This window comes from Melanotaenia boesemani, chromosome 6 (genome assembly GCF_017639745.1).
Source record: "Melanotaenia boesemani isolate fMelBoe1 chromosome 6, fMelBoe1.pri, whole genome shotgun sequence".
Lineage (NCBI taxonomy): Eukaryota > Metazoa > Chordata > Actinopteri > Atheriniformes > Melanotaeniidae > Melanotaenia > Melanotaenia boesemani.
Window position 1 is genome coordinate 145,370 of NC_055687.1, and position 20,746 is coordinate 166,115.

A 20,746-nucleotide genomic window follows, 5' to 3' on the forward strand; every position below is an offset into this window, starting at 1 on the left:
CAGAGGACAGAGTTTGTCCAGAGAGGAGGCGAGAGAGGAGCAGAGTGTTTCTGTAGCCTCATTAACAGACAGTAAAGAGAAGTCTGAGTGGGAAGGGAGGGTAGAGTAAACCTCATCAGACAGCTGTGTCAGTCTGAGGGATCTCAAGCTTCTGCAGTAAGACACCATTTTTGGAGAGAGGCCGAGGTCCAAAAACGGCAAACAGCCAGCCACTCTCACTAGAACGGCACTTGCCGTTTCTGTAGTGGCAGTTGTCGTAGGAATGACACTTGCCATTAGTTGCCGTTCCTTCAATGGCACTTGCCATTCATATAGTATATATTTTTATATAGTAACACTTTTTTTATTTACTTTTTTTTTCTCAGTTTCTCTCTCTACTCTGTGGCTCTTACTCTTGGTATAAAACTGACACAGCATGCAAATGCAGGTGATAGTATGTGGACAAAGACCGTTGGCTTTGCAAGTGCTTTTACGGATGCAGCTGAAGACGAGAGTGGTGCTGTGATCAGAAATGTTATTCAGGCGTTTATGGTTCAACACCTGTAGATGTAGTGAAGTTAGTTACTCTGTTTCAATGGATGGATGGATGTTACTTTGTCCAGACATGTGCTTGCCGTTATTTCTTATACCGCTGTCCACACTGGTGAAGAATGACAAGTTCTACTGTCTTCTGGCAGTTTATGTCGGTGTACAACAATAATTGCCGGTGAAAAACGGCAAGCGCTATTCTCTTCTAGCAGTTTATAATAGGCTGGCCATTCTTTTCTTGATATAACTTTCCAGATCTGTTCCAGTTTGTTCTTAAATAATAATTGCAATAACCATGATGTAGGCTGAAGATCAAGCCCCTTTATTGTCATACTTCTTTCTGCAACAAAATATACCAGGAGGGGGCGCAACCATGGGTCTTCATAAGGGTTAAAGATTTGTCTTTGGGACGTTTTGTTTTGTGTCACTAAAACATGAAGAGAGGAAAATTTCAACTTCTGTGCTGGGCTGAATTAACTGGACTTGCTAGTATTTACTTGTAAGACAAGCAAATTGGTAAAAACCTGGACATTTTACCACAAATATAAACTTTTAACACATATTTACTCATGAAAGAGGAAAGTGCTTTCCATCATCCATAAGACATGTTTTTACTTATGTGGTGGAGTGCATGTGTTTGAACATAATGTGAAACTAATATAGCTCTAGAGGGCAACAACCACAAAAACTGGTAAACCAAATAGTATTATTCAGTTGTTCAATTGTCCCTATTCATGTGTAAACAAACAATAAAAGGCTAAATAGCCAAATATAACCTGTTTCATTATTTTGAGTTCAAAAGTGCAAACACTAAATGAGTCAAACAGGCTTTTCTTTTACTTAATAAAAAGACCAGAATTTGGTTTCTTTTTTTATATATAATTGCAAAAACCTTGTCTCATTCAATTTTATTCACCGTTATAAAATTACCATACACTGGCTTTCTCAATTGCCGTTACAAACACTACCAGTATAGGTCGCTATGTAAACCCAATGACTGTAACGTAAACCAATATTGCTTGGTCACCTTCCAAAAGTATTTTTTGCAGCATGGCATTTGGTATCTATAATTGACAAATAATTTGCGGCTGGATTAAAACATGGCAATACAGCAGTTTGCCTCCTCCCTGAGTCACCACCTTATCGTGGTGGAGGGGTTTATGCGTCCTGATGATCCTAGTGGCTATGTTGTCGGGGGCTCATGCCCCTGGTAGGGTCACCCATGGCAAACAGGTGTCTAGGGGAGGGACCAGATGAAGTGGGGCTCAAATCACCCCTATGATAAGGATAAGGCAAGGACCAAGGTTTCCCTTGCCCGGACGTGGGTTACTGGGGCCCCACTCTGGAGCCAGGCCTGGAGGTGGGGCATAGAGGCGAGCGTCTGGTGGCCAGGCCTTTCCCCATGGGGCCTGGTCAGGCTCAGCCTGAAAGGGTGACATGGGTCTCCCCTCCCATGGGCTCACCACCTGCAGGAGGGGCCATAGGGGTTGGGTGCAGTGTGAGCTGGGTGGCTGCCAAAAGCGGGGACCCTGGCGGTCTGGTCCTCAGCTGCAGAAGCTCTAGGGATGTGGAATGTCACCTCTCTGGCAGGGAAGGAACCTGAGCTGGTGCGTGAGGTTGAACGGTTCCGGCTAGATATAGTTGGACTCACCTTGACGCACGGCTTGGGCTCTGGAACCACTGTCCTTGAGAGGGGCTGGACCCTCTTCCATTTTGGAGTTGCTCCCGGTGAGAGGCGCCGAGCAGGTGTGAGCATGCTCATTGGCCCCCGACTTGGCACCTGTACATTGGGATTTACCCTGGTGGACGAAAGGATAGCCTCCCGCCTTTGGGTAGGGGGACAGTTCCTGACTGTTGTTTGTGCTTATGCACCAAATAGCAGTTCAGAGGACCCACCCTTTTTGGAGTCCTTGGAGGGGGTGTTGGAGAGCACTCCTTCCGGGGACTCCCTCATTCTGCTGGGGGACTTCAATGCTCACGTGGGCAATGACAGTGAGACCTGCAGGGGTGTGATTGGGAGGAATGAACCCCCTGATCTGAATCCCAGTGGTGTTTTGTTGTTGGACTTCTGCGCTCGTCATAGACTGTCCATAACGAACACATTGTTAAGACATAAGAGTGCTCACATGTGCCTTTGGCCCCAGGACACTCTAGGCCGCAGTTCAATGACCGACTTTATAGTTGTGTCGTCGGACTTGGGACTGCATCTTCTGGACACTCGTGTGAAGAGAGGGGCGGAGCTGTCAACTGATCACCACCTGGTGGTGAGTTGGGGGAGGATGCCGGTCAGGCCTGGCAGACCCAAGCGTGTTGTGAGGGTCTGCTGGGAACGTCTGGCAGAGTCCCCTGTCAGAAAGAATTGTTCTGTGCCTCTATTGTCGAGGCGGCCAGCCGCAGATGTGGCTGTAAAGTTGTTGGTGCCTGTCGTGGTGGTAACCCCCGAACTCATTAGTGGACACCAGCAGTAAGGGATGCCGTCAAGCTGAAGAAGGAGTCCTATCGGGCCTTTTTGGCCTGTGGGACTCCAGAGACAGCTGATGGGTATCGGCAGGCTAAGCGGAGCACAGCTTTGGTGGTTGCTAAAGCAAAAACTCGGGCATGGGAGGAGTTTGGAGAGGCCATGGAGAATGACTTCCGGATGGCTTTGAGGAGATTCTGGTCCACCATCGGCAGCTCAGGAGGGGAAAGCAGTGCTCCGTCAACACTGTGAACAGTGGGGATGGGGGGCTGATGACCTCGACTCAGGACGTTGTGAGGAGGTGGAGGGAATACTTCGAAGACCTTCTCAATCCCACGAACACCTCTCCCAATGAGGAAGCAGAGTCTGGGGTGGCTGGTACTGGCTCTCCCATCTCTGGGGCTGAGGTCGCTGAGGTGGTTAAAAAGTTCCTCAGTGGCAAGGCCCCAGGGGTGGATGAAGTCCACCCAGAGTTCCTTAGGGCTCTAGATGCTGTTTTGGCTGACTCTGCAGCATCGCGTGGACATCAGGGACAGTTCCCCTGGACTGGCAGACTGGGGTGGTGGTCCCCCTCTTCAAAAAGGGGGACCGGAGGGTGTGCTCCAACTACAGGGGGATCACACTCCTCAGCCTCCCCAGTAAGTTCTAGTCAGGGGTGCTGGAGAGGAGGGTCGGTCAGAGAGTTGAACCTCGGATTGAGGAGGAGCAGTGTGGTTTTCGTCCCGGTCGTGGAACAGTGGACCAGCTCTACACCCTCTTCAGGGTCTTGGAGGGGGCATGGGAGTTTTCCCAACGAACCTACATATGCTTTGTGGACATGGAGAAGGTATTTGACCGTGTGCCCCAGGGACTTTGGGGGGTACTCCAGGAGTATGGGGTGCCAGACCCGCTTGTATGAGCTGTCCGGTCCCTGTACGACCGGTGCCAGAGCTTGGTCCACATTGCCGTTTCCAGTGCGGGTTGGACTCCGCCAAGGCTGCCCTTTGTCACAGATTCTGTTCATAACTTTTATGGACAGAATTTCTAAGTGCAGCCGAGGTGTTGAGGGGATCCGTTTCGTTGGCCTCAGTATTGGGTCTCTGCTCTTTGCGGATGATGTGGTTCTATTGGGTTCATCGGGCCGCGATCTTCAGCTCTCACTGAAGCGATTCACAGTCGAGTGTGAAGCAGCTGGGATGAGAATCAGCACCTCCAAGTCCGAGACCATGGTCCTCAGTTGGAAAAGGGTGGAGTGCTCTCTCCAGGTCTGCAATAGGGTCCTGCCCCACATGCAGGAGTTCATGTATCTCGGGGGTTTTGTTCACGAGTGAGGGTAGGATGGAGCGGGAGATCAACAGGCGGATCGGTGCGGCATCTGCAGTGATGCGGACTCTGCATCAGTCTGTCGTGGTGAAGAAGAAGCTGAGCTGTGGGTAGTGACCGAAAGAACAAGATTGCGAATACAAGCAGCTGAAATGAGTTTTCTCTGCAGGGTGGCCGGGCTCTCCCTTAGAGATAGGGTGAAAGCTCGTTGATCCGGGAGGGGCTCAGAGTAGAATCGCTGCTCCTCCACATCGAGAGGAACCAGACGCCCTGGGGAAGACCCAGGACACGCTGGACAGACTACATCTCTTGGCTGGCCTGAGAACGCCTCAGGATCCCTCCGGATGAGCTGGTGAATGTGGCCGGGGAGAGGGAAGTCTGGGTTTCCCTGCTTCGGCAGCTGCCCCCGCAACCAGACTCCGGATAAGCGGCAGAAAATGGAGGGATGGATGGATGGATGGATGGATGGATGGATGGATGGATGGATGGAGCTTTCATTTCAGCCTCATATTGACAGTATAATGAAGAAAAGCCAGGCTTGCTTGGGCTCATTGTACCGTGCAATTGATTGTTTCTCCTTTCAAGTTAGAAAAAGGTTAGTTTCTCAATTAATATTACCAATTATTGATTATGGAGACATTGTTTACATGATTACAACTGATACTGTTTTGCAGCCCATCAATGTACTTTTTAATTCATTGTGTAGATTTATTTTGAAGTGTCCTTTTAGAACTCACCATTGTCTTATGTATAACTGTTTAAGTTGGCTTTCTCTAAACTCTAGAAGGCTCTATCACTGGTTTCTTTTTATATTTAAATGTGTGTATTTCAAATGTCCCTCTTACCCGAAGGACTTTTTAGTCCCATGTACTACTTCATATTCACTAAGACACTCTCAATACCCATATTTTTTTGTTCCTAGAATCCTTAAAAGTTATTGCTCGTCGGTCATTTCAGTATAGAGACCCCCATGACTGGAATAATCTCCCACTTTCTCTTAGATCAGTTGCCTCTAGTCAGTGCTTTAAATCTTCCCTATTTGTTTATCTTCAAACACCCTGCTCATGCCTTTAATTTATAGATAACTTTATTTTACGTTTGTTAATTTATGTTTGTTTTATTTCTTTTATATTTTCTCTTTATTTATTATTTATTATTATTTGTTTATTTTTCTTTTTTTTTATTACTCCTGTAACCCACTCTAAGAATTTTGAGCTACGGTGTCCCTGAAAGGACAAACAGCACAAAAGCTAATTCTTTCTGGGGGAGATATACAGTACAAGGGTGCCATCTACTGGTACATTCCTGTCACTACCCTACACACTGTAACAAATTTACCGTAAAATTCACAGTGACTACTTGGCAACAATTAGCCAGGTAATTACTGTAAATACTTTTTACAGGAAAGGTACTGTAGATCCATTTACAGTATTTTTTAAGAGCACTGTTAAATGAATAAGCAATTAAACACTGTGTTTTTAGTTGCATTTACAGTATGGACTGTAGAGGAAATATCAATTAAATACTGTCATTTTTATTACATTCACAGTACTGCTTTATTTACTGCACCAATATAAACAGTTAAGCACTGTTCTTTTTATGGTACTGTTTATGGGAATACAGTACTGTTAACTGTAATTACTGTATTCAGTTCCTCACTACAGATTAAATACTGTATCATTGTAATTTAATATTAGCCATCATTACTAGAATCACTCATATTCTAAAATATTTCAATTAGCTGCAGAAAACAAGATTATTTGCAATTATTTTTATTTTTAAGACATTTGGTGAACAGCAACATGATAAAACAGGCTACCAAACTTTTCAGACTAACCACCACTATCTACAAAACCAGATTTCCAAGTACTTCAGATACCAATTATATAACAATGATTTTTTTTAAATATTGCAATCATTAACAAGACATCCAAAACAAAAATGCCAGTCTGGTCCACAAGCTCAAAGTATCAACAGAAAACACAATGGCAATATAATGTTAAATGCTGAAAATTTGCATAAACAATACAAAAGTATATTGTAAAAACTGTAAAATAAAAAAACATATAAAACAGAAATGATAAAAAAAATTCCTAGAGAAAGAAATCCTCTCATTCTCCTGCCACTTGAATAAAGGTCTTAATCCCAGTTTTAGCCCTGAAATGAAAAACAAAACACTATTAAATTTATTACAATTACAATGTATTGCACCTCACATGTGAGGAGGGTCTAAGATGTTGATGTTGGATTTGTGAAGGTACTTATGCCGCATTCCATGCAGGGTTTTGTGCCCAAAGATTGCAACTTTAAAAGGTCCCATATTATACAAAATTCACTTTCTAAAGATTTTCTAACAGCCATGTGTCCTCATAGCCTGTGTATGAGGCCCAAAAATTCTCTCACTTCTCTCACTTGCTTTCTCCACTTTTTAGCAAATGTGGGCACAAATGGGTGATGCTGAGATCTTTCCCTTTGTGACCTCATGAAGGGAAATAAGCGAAATAACCACTGCCCCTAGTAGTGGATACTGTCATCTCAGTAGAGCTCACTTGAGCCACATCTGGAATGGCTGAAATTAAGGACCAAGGCTGAATTTGGGGTAATTCACTTTGTTGTTGGACCTCTGACACCCATATGAAGTTGTTGAAAAAAATGTATAATATGGGACCTTTAAGTCACAACTTACGACTTTATAGCATTCCAAGCAAGTTACAGCAAACTGAACGCAAGGACCTCTGGTAGTTACATGTAAACAAACCAATATGGAGTGGTAGCTGGGACATGAAATGTCCGGACTTAAGGAGAAAAGGGGGAAAAAAAAAAAAAAAAACTCTTCCTATTACTCTTCCTAAAACATGTGAGTGTAGAAAAGAGTAAGAAAGTGGAATAGTCTTTGTCTTTGAAATTCAAAAATAAGTATAAAAAAAAACAGTTTTGGTAAATATCATGGCTAAAATCAACCACTGCAAAAATATAAAGAAAATAAAACTTGCAGAGGACACTTTTGTCTGCAACAGAGCACAAGGGTTAAATAAACCATCTTGAACTTACAATGCAAAAGCCATTATCAGAACCTCACCTGCATCTAGTCAGTTAGCCAGTTGAACTCAGTGAAGTCCCTAATGAAGGAGATTACATTGGGGTTCATGTATGAAGACTTCTGCTTCACCACTCTCCCCGTCTTCCGGCTCATCTGCACCTTGGCACTGCACTTGGTGGAGTCAGGATTAATCCTGACCAAAAACCTATGAACATGAGTATAGGAGTTAGGGGGTGGGACAATATCTACACATTAAGAAATAACTGGCTAGCAAATCGTAACTCTTTACAGGACATAAATCACTCTTTGGGTAAATATTTGCATAACATCTGCCGTGCAGTTTTAATTTTGACGTCCATTAATTTTAGTCTTAGTCCTGGTCTCCTTGACCAAAATGCCTTTTATCCTTAATAGTTTAAGTTCCATGCTTCATTAAAATTTAAAATATTTAAGTCCAGTTTTAGTCATTAGTTTTAACTATTTGAATCATGCCAATACAGGTAGACCGAGATTGGGATGAAATACTAACATGTATAGCACTCTTGTTGAGGAGGTAGTAGAATAATTCGATTAGTGAGAAGTCTAGCTAAATGACTGCACCCAAACTGAGTTATGTGATCTGCTAGTCGTGTGATTGCTGTGAAGGTGTGGCCTGATGAACTTAATGGGCTGTAAATCATTTGTAAATGTTGAATATACAGCCACAATGCACATGTGTGGTTTATTTGATCCATTTTTGCAGACAGGGGGCTCTATAGTAACAATGTAAACAGAAATTTCTACATTTCTGTTTTCTTTAATATGATAAAACTTGGTAAAGTTTCTTCACAAGCAAGTGAATACATATTTTAGGAAGGCACCACTAGCACTGGCCTTTAACAAAACATGACCATATCTCTCGAAGGCATGATTCGATTAACATCAATTTTTAGTGCAATCTTTAGATGTGAATGAATTATCAACAAAGCATGGCATGACTTTCTGAAGCTAGGCCGCTAAACAGTAGCAGCAGGAAATGCGGCAATCAAACACATTTTCTTCAGGAAAACCTAATAGTCTGGTATCCAATCAATATTCTGTAAATAGAGTGCCTAACATCATATTTTCACTAAAACAATTAAATTTACCCTCAGAGGTTATCATGGAAAAGATGCAAATTAAGCACAGTTTAAAGGAGAAAAAACATCTGTTGATAGAATTTTTTTTTTCATGGAAAATCATATTCCACTGCTATCTACCCTCAAATTCTCCCAAAAGTTTTATAAAAAAAGGAATATAGTGTGTACATGCCCTTAGCCCAACAGCCCAGCCCTTCTGTTCTCTAATAAAGCCTTCAAGTTGTAAGAAGGCTTAAACCTCAACTATTAAGATACTCAAGACCAATAATATTTTAAAGGGAGAAGGTGATTTTGAAAAGTTTCACATGTCAATTGCTTTTACATTTTAATCTATCTTTCAATCAAACTATTTACCTCTGAACAAACTCCAGTGTTGTGCTGGCTCCCACCTGATACTCTAGGTTGAACACATAGTAAGAGGCGAAGAGGGCTGCCAAGGCAGCGGTGAAGTCAGCCAGGTGAGCAGCAGGTGGGATTACGACCCTCCCCTCGATCGACAGCATCCATTTTTTTGTAGTCAGGATTGTCTCTCCTTAGTAAAGAGTCATTACAAAAATTATATTTCATAGCAAAACATTCTATAAATGATTTGCTCCACAGGAATGACTGTAAAAACAGGGCAGGGAGCATATCTTCTAAGCAGTGCATAAAATAGATCAAATAGGAGCAGTAACTGGGTTGGTGAAAGATAACCTAAAAGTGGCAAATGACGTCTTACTAAAATCCATTTCCAGTTGACTGTATACAGAAGTCTGGCTAACATTTGATCACCTGAACGTTCTGTCTCACCCACTGCACAGCCAGTCAGAGACACATTAGCTCTCATTCACTGAGAAACACTGGCAACTGACTTCAAGGAAAGTTGTTTAAGTCTTTCCAAAAAGTAGATATTTCACTAGTCACTTTTTAGGAAAAATGTTGCTAAAGGCTTCTGAAAAGTTGCTAAATTGGCAACAGTGTTCTGCACATCTGCAGACACTCAGCCAATAGAGGCAGCAGTACATAAAAAAGCTGCAACTGGCTGCTCAGAAGACAGAAACAGGAAAGGAAAAATCACAATGACAGAAAAATAAGAAAAATTTACAAAAAAAAGGTTTTTCAAAACCAATTAATTAATTACTGAATTAATACACATGCAGCATTAAGAAGTATGAAGTAAAATGCATGCACTAGAGCTTTCGTACCCCTCATAACTTTCTTTACTTTACGAAGCAACTGTGCTGTCCCTGTATTATAAGCTGGAAATCTAGAGTGGTACAGAGACATGATACGACACAAACTGCATTCACTAATGTTTCCAAACTAAACTTCATTCGCTTGTGTTTTCTATATTCAATGATTTCGTTAACATTGAATGTGAAACTTACCAAGCTTGATGATCCTTGGTGTGATGGGGAGAGACAGTTGGGCCTCTGCGTCTGCGGGTGTGGTAGTCACCTATGAGTGCCGACAAAGAGGTTAGGAGGAGGAAAATCGTTAGTTGAAACAAACTAGACAGTATATTCTATTCTATTCTATTCTACAGTCATTTAGCAGACGCTTTTATCCAAAGCGACTTACATTTGAGAGGAAGAACAACACAAGCATGAATTCAAACAAGATGGGACGTCATAATTAAGTTGTAGTCAGACTGCTGGAGTCCAGGTGGACCAGGTGCTGTCATGTAGTGCTAGAGGTAGTGCATATAATTTTTTTTTTTTTAAGTCATTTTATTTAAATACAAGATCACAATTTCATCCCACAACATCATCTTGGTCATAAGTGCAGCAGCTTCTTCAGTACTTGTTTTAACCAAAGATCTGGACAAATCTTTCTACCTCATTCTGAGTAGAAGAGTTAAGCTAAATGTGGAAATGCTCCTTAAACAACTGAGTCTTTAGCTTGCTTTTAAAAGTGGATAAGGACTCTGCGGATCGGACGGAGTTTGGTAGATGGTTCCACCACCGTGGAACAACAGAGGAGAAGAGTCTAGCTACTGATGTGGCGCCACCTTGTGGTGGGAGCACTAGGCGTCTTTTACTGGCAGAGCGTAACTGTGGAGAGGGAGTGTAGCTCTGGATTAAGGAGTGGAGGTAGACCGGAGCCGTTTGGGTTATTGTTTTGTAAGCCAGAAGCAGAGCTTTGAATCTGATGCGCTGCAACTGGAAGCCAGTGGAGAGCGATTAGCAGCGGAGTGACATAAGGGAAACAAAAAGCTGTTTTGAAATTTGGTGATAAGGAAGGAATGTGTCATATTTTATCGCTGTAATGGTTCGTGAATGCTTACACCCACTGAAAAATAAAAAAAATAAGTACCACACTAAACTTGTGACAGACTGTATCAATTTTCTATGTGAGAATAGTTAGTTTTCTACGTGTTTTAAGTGAGAAGGCAATAGCAACTCTTAAAATATTGTGCACTCTGTGACTGTACCCAGCATGCACTACAAAAGAATTGAGATACAAGCTTGGACCGTGTGGGTTATGACGTGAGGTGAGGTCAATGAAAAAGTGCTCAGAAACCATAACATAAAAGGTGCCTTCAATCAATATATGTGCCCTGAAACACGTTGCATCAAACTATTAGCAAACCAGAGTACAAACAACGTGGAAGACAGGGTGGCCAGATGCAAACCTGCATTTACTTGAACCCAAGCACAAGATGCCATTGGAGGCTTGCCAACCTGAAATAAAGTTTGGGGCGTGTAAAATGTTTCACTCTAATCATTGAAAATTATTTCTGCTGCAGTAAATGAGACATTTAATTGTAGAAAACTGTAAATAAAAGATTTAAGTAATAAGGAGCTTACATCAGCAAGGAGAAAAAGTGACTCCTCTTGCTCTTTGAAGTGTGCCAACATCTCAAGCATCGCTGCTAGGCCATCAGGTCCTTCTCGGTCCTTCTTTGTGTTCCTTCAGAACAGCTCTTACTTCCTTTCTCCACCTTGTAATCTGACAACTGAAGAAATCCAGGAGTCTTTTACCCTTTTTGTCCAATTCTTCATTCAGTCTTGTGTATAGGTCAACATTGGTGAGAGTGGTGAAGTGTGACAATAAAAACTTCTGTGAAAAGAGAAATGGCCACTCTTTACCCACGTCCAGAATGCTTGGGGAAGGATTTGCGTTGATGTATTCCCACCGTTTGGCATAAGTGATTGCCATTAGGTCTTCTACCCTTCCTCTCTCAGCACCCTTGAGTCCCTCTCGGCGGAATATATCCAACATCTCAAGCTTCTTTTCCTCTAATGATGCAGATGTTTCCCCTTCTGGAAAGTCCTCTGGCTGCCAACGAACACACCCATAACTGTCAACTCTTGTGCATGTAGCTACTGCTGGCTGGTCATCATCATCCTCATCTCTCTGGGTGCGTTTGGGCTTCCTCAGACGGGAAAGAGTGTTGCCTCGATTCAAATATTCTACTCTAGTCTTGAGCTGATTTATAATACTGAAATACCCACATCCAATTAGCTCCCCCTCTTCATTTTTGTCTAAAAAACTATTTGGATATTTTTGAGTTATAGCTTTTGCCACGACCACACACTCTCTGCGAGTAGGGTTCAAGGAATGCTCTCTCATCGCATCAACGGTGACTCTCATAAAGTGTCTGCGGTCCTCCGGAGCTGGCCTCTCACCAGTATCTAATGCTCTTCTAAGAGTCAGCCTCACTTTGTTCCATGGCACCTCAAAACTGTCCACCCAAGCAGAGATGGGACTGATGGGTGATATGGGGCATGTGCTGGAAGAGGCAACTGGCAGTGGCGATAAAGGACTCAGCTGGGGATTGGCAGGACCTGCATGACACACGTAGGGGTAAAAGCACAAAAAAGGTTGTGACCATTTTCATACTACAAGATTAAGTCCACAGATTTTCTGTGTAACCCCGTCTTAAGATATAAGTCTGCAAGTAGTTATTTTTGATTAAGCTGTCAGTTATTACATGGAAAAGATTGACATTAAACTCACAAATACATTAACCAAATAAACAAATTTGCAGGAAAACTGTTTAATATGCTCTGACATTATGAAGTCATAAATCTGTGATGACAAAAACTGCCATCTAAAAACAGAGAATTTGGACTTTTTATTTACAATATTATGCTTGAATGATTGCTGATTAATTTTGTTATTAATTGTTGCAGCTCAATTGTAATCTCACCTCCTTTCAAGGAGTGAAGAATCTTTCTACACTGAACAGGTGTGAGCAGATGTTTGATATCATCTTCTTGAATGAACTGCAGATCATCTGGTCCTTCAACGCCTACCTTGGTCACCAACTCATTGACCAAAATTTCCAGTTTCACCTCATCTAGCTGTGGTAGCACAGTCGCTATTGCCTTCTCAACTGACTCCGTTACTCATTCTTCTGAAATACAGAATGATGCAGAGCAACAAGATTAAGACCAAATTGAGTATATATAGAAAGAGGGTAATAATCTGCAAGCTTGTCCACAGTCAAACACTGATACTGTGCTTCTGAGTTGCTTTGTAAGCAATAAACACCAAGATCCACAACAGGAACAGACTGATACTGCTTGACAACAAAATGCATGTTTGACTCATTCATCAGTATCAGAACTATTTTCCCAAACAGATACCCCGTGTCATTTTGGTCCACTACAACAGTCATGCCTCTTTTGTATAGAGTGCCTTTGAAAGTGATGGAGGGTGTTTCACAGGTGTGTTCTGGGCGGAGACCCTTGAGACTGACAGCTCTCTGAATGGCAATCTGGTACAGTCGGTCATCAAATTTACTTGTTTCGCCCATTTGCAGAGTTGGTGGGAATAAGCAACCAGTATGTAAATATGCTTGAAGCAACTGGTGTCTTTCTGCTAAGGTACTGCAGAGGTTTTTAACGTTATGCAGTTTCCTTGCACACTGCTTAAAATAAGAGTGCTTGCTTTTGAAATGCAATGTCCACAACCTAATGAGGGGACCAAACTGAAGAATGAGTTCTGGGTAATGGACAACATAGTGATGTTTGGGTTTTAGCGTCTTTTCTGGGAATGTGGCAGTTCTTAGCTGGATGTATTTCTCAATAAGAATCTTCATGTATGCTACTTGGTTGGTATGGATCTTGGGTGTATATATCAAATCCACAATTTCTCTGAGCTTTAAACACAACTGCCACACCTCATCATCAAGTGGATTTTTGATTCTGTCTCCAACCACAATAGGAAAGAGACGCAAGAGGCACCAGTTTTGTGCAGCATGCCCTCCCAGCTTCTCACCATCAGTTTTGACCTCACATGGCTTGTTATTTGCATCACTGCCTAGGTATGGGAACTGTGATATAGTCCGATTCAGTTGACCATAAGTGAAGTGTTTGCCCACTGTCACTAAGTGCTTAATGTACATAGCAAGATTAACTGAAACAAGTCCTTCAAACAGGTCATGACCCAGGCATGGAGGGAGTCCTGGCTGGCAAACATGATAATATTTCAACTGATTGAAAACCGAGTCAAACTTTATGCCACTTGCCATTTCCTGGCTTAGGGCTAATGCTGCCACACAGTTTTTGTAACTCTCTATGGTTCTTTTAGGACCAGATTTGGTGGGATCCATTTGAAAGGACTCTGTCTATGACACAGTACCATCAAAAATGTTTGCTATTACTGAAGTTTTCAGTAAATCCACCAATACTGTGTGACCCAAGATTATCTCCAGCAATGGCAATGACAGAGCCTTTTACCTTCTCCTCATCGCCATTTTCAATTCCATATTCCTCCATTTGTTTTAAGTCACTGACTAAAATGGAGAACACGTTTTCTTGGCCAAAAAAGTGGAAATCCTCCTCTCTGCACAACATTACAAGTTGTATTGGATCAATGGAAGACCTGTTGTGCGGCCCTATCTCTGCAAGTGTCATGTACATGGCCAGTATTTTGTGTTTTTTTCTGCCTGAGCCCAGTGGGTTTGCAACTTCAAATGAATCCTGATACAAGATGATAGACAATGAAGATGGTGATTCTTGTAAAAGTATATTCTCTTTAATCTTTCTACCATCTCTCACATCTTCCAGAACATCAGGAGATGTTTCAGTGGCAGGTTTAGCTTGGGCATACTGCTCTTTAACAGAGCTCTGAGTGAGGAGGGATTTTATTGTATCCTTAATGGGCACATAGTGATAGAACCTCTCTTTGCCTTTAGCATCAATTCCCAAATAAGTCTTAACTGGCTCAACATAGCTCTTAAAGAACGCTTTACGGGTTTGATCTGTTCTAAACACTCCTTTGTTGCACATTTTCAGAAGTTATCTTTTGAGAGATTATCAAGCAGACTCTTAATATCCCTTTCAGGCACATTCAGCTTTGTTAACTCTTGATGCATCCTAGACAAAAGATGACTCAAACCAGTGTTGTGCAGCTCTTGTATTTCCTCTATTAAGGTCTGAATTGTGCTGGCTGGTAACAGCATTTTCGCCTGCATTCTGAGATAAAACATAGCCAGATTATTCATAAAATCATCTAAATCCACCTCATCATTTGTGTTACCATTATCATCATCATCATCCAAGATTGTATCAAAAGAGTGACTTAGTTCTTGCTCTGCTGAGGTATTCATGCAGGCACTAGTGATGTTAGTAGAACTGGCAGAAGTGTGGCTACTACATGGAGAACTACAGTTTTTTGGGTGTTTCCGGCTCAAGTGTGAGCCAAAGGATGAACAGATACAAATATATTTTGAACTGTTAATATAGGGGCATAACACTTTTTTGCCATCTTTAATATGCCAATTAAGATGTTCCCGTAAAGTTGATAAGTTTGCTGACATAAAGCTACAACCTTCAACATTGGAAGCCAAATCAACTCCATCAATTTGCCTTTCAAGTCCAGGTTTAGCTGTTTTCATGTGAAAGCGGTACATGTTGCTTTGAATTGCGCCACTTGTCACAAAAGTGGCAAAGCATCCTGCTACGCCACATGGAAATCTAAAGTTAGCTAGATTTCTGTGTATCCTCAAATGACGAACAAATGCAGGAACTGAAGCTGTGATGAAATTACAGTGCCTGCATGAGTAATTCATTTTGATGGCAAGCTAACTGATTACTAACTCCTAATTACTCATGGTTCACCACAGCCTGATAAGGGAGGCACAGAGTGTAAAACCTTTTTTTTCTTATTGACTCCTAGTGACAGTAACATTACTTACCGATTTACTGGAAGTCCGACAAGTATTTGGTGAAGGAGCCGCGATTCCAGGATGGAAAAACTCTGCAGAGACCAAGGGTGGGGAAAAAAAAAATCTTCTCCCGGCGAGGCTAAAAAGAACAACACAATTCTCAAAGAAATCAAATAGATGACACAAATACACACAAACGCAAAATGAACACAAGCACAAGACAGAGCCTTGTGTAAAGAACCAACATTCGAATAGAAGTAGTTATTCACGGAGATTTCCCACAGACAGAATTGGAGGGAAGCTTGTCCTACATGCTTTGACGTGACTGGCCCATTCGAAGCTTGACCGTTGAACTCTCTTAATTCTCATTGGATAAATTTATGAATTCCATTGAAAGGAAAAAAGGATGGATGAAACTTAGGTTGATAAAAAAAAAATCATATGTTTGGTCATTATGAGTCAAAAGTAAAAAAAAAAAAAGAAATAAAAGAAAATAATAATAGTAATTAAAAAAAAAGGTTAAAAGCTGTGGTCCAATCAGTCTTCGTTACCTCACAACACGTTACCTTCCCTGTCTATATGGTCTATGGTTGAATCTACTCCGTCATCCCCGGGTGCTGCTGCAGCTGCAGGGCAGGTCGTCTGCTCAGGGCAGTCAATATGGCACGGCTGGCCATATACTCAAATCCCGTTAGTTAAAAACAGTAACCCGATATTGAAACCTGTGTTGAAAACCGCAGAGTAAATGCCAGTTATCGAACTAAATGAGGTTCCACAAAGTTATACTGTGATGTGTTCATGGTCAGCTTAGAAAAATGACAATTAGGCGATGGTAAACAACAAAGTTCTTATGGTGTTTTCAAATACAATTTCTAGAAAAAGAGAATGTAGGTATGCAACAATAATGAAGCTGCATAGTGCACAGTAATGATCAAATTAAAGCAAATATTTAATGTAATGTAAAAGTTACTTTTATCTAGTAATAATCACTTTTACATGCAGTAATTAATGAAGTAATTCAATAATTTGCATTCAAGAGTTATTTGAAAATGTCATTAATCTGATTAATGGCAGCCTAAAACTGTTATTAATATGATTGACTTATTTTAATCGATTCACAGCACTAGTTAAAAGTCATAATTAGGAGATAAAAAGTTGTAAATGTGATCAATATTATTAGAGAACATAATAAAATAGATGAAAAGTAAAAAAGAATGGGACAATGTTTTCTTTATAACATATTACACTACATTCATACACAACCATTAACATAAATACATCTATAAATATATAAATTATATATATACACACTACCGTTCAAAAGTTTGGGGTCACTTTGCCATGGAATTCAATAGGGAATATATATATATATATATATATATATACATACAGTATATATATATATATATATATATGTATATATATGTGTGTGTGTGTGTGTGTGCGTGTGTCTGTGTGTGTCTATCTATAACATAAAAATGGAAAAATGCAGTATTCTACTGTTTACAGTGCTATGCTGGCTATTGTGATTTTTTTTACAGTCATGCTTTGACTACTGTGATTTTCTACTGTGATACATCGAATACTGTGATTTTATGACGTGGATGAGATTTTATTGTACACTTTACAATATTCTACTGTAAAATAAAACACAGTACTGTAACTGTGATTAATACAGCAAATAACTGTAAATTTCACAGCCTTTTGTTACAGTGCACTCCTATAACCTCCGGGCCATCCTCCTATGCCATCTGGGGGGGGGGGGGGGGTACTGTCACACCCTGTACATGAACACACCAGAAAGTTTCCCACGGCTTTTACTGAAAAACAGAGCTGCTAGTCATTAAGAGTTTTTAAATTCAAGATTCAAGATTCTTTATTTGTCATTATACAAGTGCAGGACACAGGTACAACGAAATGACTTCCAGTACAACCCGTCCAAGACAGGATCAGGCAGACGCCTGAGAGAGAAAAAAAGAGAAATTATCTCTTAGTATATAAACCCACTGGACAACTCAGTGACTGTGTCAGCATGCAGAGCATGAGGAAGTGGAGTGATCAATGATGAAGAGTGGGAAGTGAGATCGTGAAAATGTGACCACGCCTCCATGGAGTTCAGAGGCAGACCAGGGCAGCCCAGAGACCCGGGCCCTCAGCAGCAGCCCCGGAGCACAAACACAAGCTACCCCACCCCGACGATAGCTCCAGCCCCACCTGAAGGGCAGCAGAGGAGAGCCCCAGCAAGAGCCCCCCGCGGTCTTGGGGCCCAGGGCCCCAGGAGCCCAGAGGCACCCCTGGCCCCCAAAAGGTAGAGGGCCCGCACCATGCCTAGGAGAACCAGGCCCACCGAGACAGGCGCCCAGCATGGGCCAGCACACACCCCGATGTTCCAGCCACACACCTGGGAAACCAGGGTGCCATCGACCCCCCTCCCCCACCCTCCACTTACTCCAATCTCCACCCCATATAATCCCACACTCACACCCTCCGCTGCGCTGTACCCACAAGCACTCAGTATCACACAGTCACATGCCACATAACCCTCCCACCATGCCCCGTGGGGGACGTCCCAGGTGGACCAGAGGACAACGAGCCCCAAGCCAGGTCTACAACACCACTTACAGCCACCCCCCCATCCCACACAGATGCGGCAGACCAGGCACGCCCCAGAGCCAACGGCCCATCAATGCTGTCAATCTGGGTCCCGGCTCCTGGGGCACTACCTCCCCCTGCCCACACCCAGGGGGAACAGGAGTGTGAGAAATTAGGGGCAGTGACCACAATGTGCTGGGAGTGAGGCCACCTTAGTAGCCCCACCCACCATGCACTGCATGACACGCCCCCCAGATGTTTGTGTGTTTGGTTTCTTGTGTTTTGGTGTCTAAGTGGAATTAAAACTGAGAGGCAAGTCGCCACAGGGTGCATCTGAGGAGGCCACTAAATGGCCCCCTCCACTCCACCCCACATGGCGTGCATGCCTCCCAAATCCCTGTGTGTGTGTGTGAGACAGAGAGAATGGGAAAGAAGAGGGGTCTGGGAATGTAAGTCCAGAGGGAACACTAACACTTTTTGATCCATCAGTCAGGGAACTGACAGAGATCTTTACACCATTCTGTCTTCACATCCAGATGGTATGAAGATTATTGTCCACACAGGGTCTTTGGATATTCTGAGGAGGAAAACTGGCTCAGAGATCCTGAAGAAAGACTTTTCTCTGCTGTTGTGTCAGTTTGGAGCACCATGTTTACATTTCAGGACCCATTCCTACAGCGGGTAAAGGAATTGAACTTTTCAGTAGACTTCTTGGCCTGAACACATGGTTATCAAGCGCATGTATCACCCATGGGATAAAGTTCACTGATAACTTCAGTATCTTGTGAAACTGTAAGGAGCGATTCAGACCTGATGGTGTGCATCCAAATCTAACTGGATGCAGATTATTTGGTGCACACTTGCGTCATGCTGTTGGGACGGCAAACCCAAACATGATGTGCAGGGGGCGGCGTGGCTCAGCAAGGTAGAGCGGTCGTCTTGTAACCCGAGGGTTGATGGTTCAATCCTCGGTCCAAGTCCAGTTCATGTCGAGGTGTCCTTGGGCAAGACACCGAACCCCTAATTGCTCCTGATGGTTCGTGGTTGAGCGCATGGCAGCTTCCGCCATCAGTGTGTGAATGTGTGTGTGAATGTGATGTATGATGTAAAGCGCCATATAAATGCGGACCATTTACCATTTTACAGATAAGAGCAAAGGACAAAGCAGAGAGGCGATCAACTCCCAGCTCTCCCCTCACCAGACCCTCTTCTCCACATCACCCAAGGTCTTCAAAGGATGTCTATCCTGGACCGGACCCCAGACCCCAGCGACCACCATCTACCAAGAAATACAGGGCTCCCCCTCCTTCCTCTCCTCTTAGATCATCTGTCCTGGCAGAGCAGGGCACGGGAAGATGTGCAGGAGGTTCACAGAGCAGCAGCAGAATTCACAACAAAGATAACATGCCATGATGCGTTCAGGGTCCTTGCTGTAGTTTTGCTACTACTGACAGCTGTTCTGAGATTGAGCCTGGACCCAGTAGGATTCCTGTGTTAGTAAAATAAGGAATCGAACACGGTCAGCTTGTGGGGTGAATGGATCTAATCTGTTAACTGTACCTTGTACAACTCAGAATACAACAGAGACCAGAGTAAACTTCATAAAGCTGCTGTACTTAATGTTAGATCTCTGTCCAACAATCACTGTTAGTTAATGACATAATTTCTCACAGTTTAGGTTCTTTTTCCTGACAGAAACATGGTGAACAGAAGACACAAGTGCTACAGTTCTTAATGAAACAGCACCCCCTCGTTTTAGTTTTATGAATAAATGTGGAAATGGAAGGGGGAGGAGAAGCTGCCTTATTTAAAGATTCAGTCCAGTGTGAAATCTGCATGTTAACTTTAACTTAGCTTGCATTTAATCATTTTAATGTAAATTTTATTGTGATTATGTGTTGATGCCTTTTACTATTTCTAAATGTCTGTAATGTTTTTGTTTTATGTAAAGCACTTTGAATTGTCCTGTACATGAAATGTGTTGTACAAATAAAACTGCCTTGCCTCACACACACACACACACACAGCAGTTGCAATGTAGCAAAAACAGATTTATTCAGCAAAGGGGCAAGAGTCCGGCAAGGCTGGAAGAAGCGGTCTAGTCCTGGAGGGGGGGGGGATATGCTGAAAAAGTCCAAAATCAAGAATCAGGGTCGGAAGGCAGGCAAAGGTCAGAACACAGAGACAGATGGGGTACTTATCCAAGACGTGAGGCGGAGCTCGGGGTCCAAAAACAAAGCTAGGGTCAGAATCCAGAAATCCAAGAAACCAGGCAAGTATGGCAAGCCGTTTTAACATTTAATACAAGATCTGGATATGTAATGTATTTTTAGATATCTGTTATTGAGTTGCAGATATCTTCAATAATTTTTTTATTAGAGATATCCACAAGAGGAGATATCTTTAACAACTGTTTTGCCTAGTCAGAAACAAATTATAGATATCCATGCACAGAATTCTTACTAGGCGAAATTACATAACAGATATCTGTAATTGCGTATTTTGTTACAAAAACACGGATATCACTGACGTAATTTTGACTAGTCATCGTTACATTTAGACTAGTCAAAATGTCAGTTAGAGATATCTCTAATTCAGTTTAGACTAGT